Below are 1,352 nucleotides of genomic sequence, written 5' to 3' on the forward strand. Positions count from 1 at the left end.
GTATCAATCTCGATACATTGATAAAAGAGAATTTAATTGAAAATGTTGACTTATACAGTTTATCAACGTTTAATGGCATATTCTCTTACTACTTGTCATTCTGCGATATATGTACATATTGTTATATGTACATATTGTATTACAACTTTGAAGGGAAAAAAAAAATCACCTTCTATCACAATATGTTCACAAAGAATTATAAAGGGGAAAAAAAAAAAAATCTATTTCTGAACTTCGTCTTTCAAATCTATAATCAGTTACAATAAATGGATGCATTCCGTTTGTATCAGCTTCGAAATTTTATTAATATACTTTTTCAATCTCTATAAGAAAAAAAAATCATTACACGTTCCAAGGTCCTCTCTCCTTTTCTTCCTCGAGATTTTTTATCTTTCATCATTATCATCGGAGAATTTCTTTTACTCGTTAAAACAATGAAACAATTGAAACGAAAAAGTTGAATACTTTCAAATGGTAATCGAAGTTCAATTTTCCAATAATTTTGATTCCACTTCTTTCTTCTCATCTCGTTTGTTCGATGCTATTGAAATTTTCTTTATTGAATACGTAAGAAGTAATTTCTGAGTGTTTGTCGATAAACTTTTTTCGATAACACAATCGATTCTTCTTTTCACTGTATTTCAACAAAATACTTGATGTTTATTGAATTTATCGATAATAAAGATTTAACATTTTGCTCATTATGCGCACAGTATTTTCAGCGTATGTTTGATGTGTGATTACATTGTTGAAAATTGTATCTTAGACGTCGGAAAATTGAAAAAAAAGGGGGAGAAATGATTACAAACGGATGAATTCTCAAATGTATATTGTATTCAATTTGCAAAAATATATAATGAATAATTATAAAAGTTACATATTCAATTATCGCAACTAATCCCGCAACGCGTTACACGCGTTATCGAGTATTTTGTATACGTACTGCCCTTCGATCCTTACTTTTTTGTTTCGTAAGGAAATATTCGTATAATTTACATAATTTTTACGCGTAATGTTTTTTAGTTATTGATAAATTTAAAAAAAAATTTTAACAAATTATATTACACGCGACAATTTGTCGACAATTTGTCATAAGTATTTTAGATAATGATGATCGTAAGAGGATGACAATTGGAAATAATCAGATTAAAAATTCTCTGCGTATCGAATTGCATCATCTTTCAATCGATAATTATCATTGTATCCTATGATATAAATAACTAACAATTAAGTATTAAGTTAATTAATAGTTAAGGGGCATTTATTTTAATACTAATCGTTCAGTATGCACCCTTTATTTTATAAATTTTTAGAAAACAGCCTGAATATACATTTTTTTTTTTTTTTTTTTG

The sequence above is a fragment of the Apis dorsata genome, unplaced genomic scaffold, assembly GCF_000469605.1.
Source record: "Apis dorsata unplaced genomic scaffold, Apis dorsata 1.3 scaffold_331, whole genome shotgun sequence".
Lineage (NCBI taxonomy): Eukaryota > Metazoa > Arthropoda > Insecta > Hymenoptera > Apidae > Apis > Apis dorsata.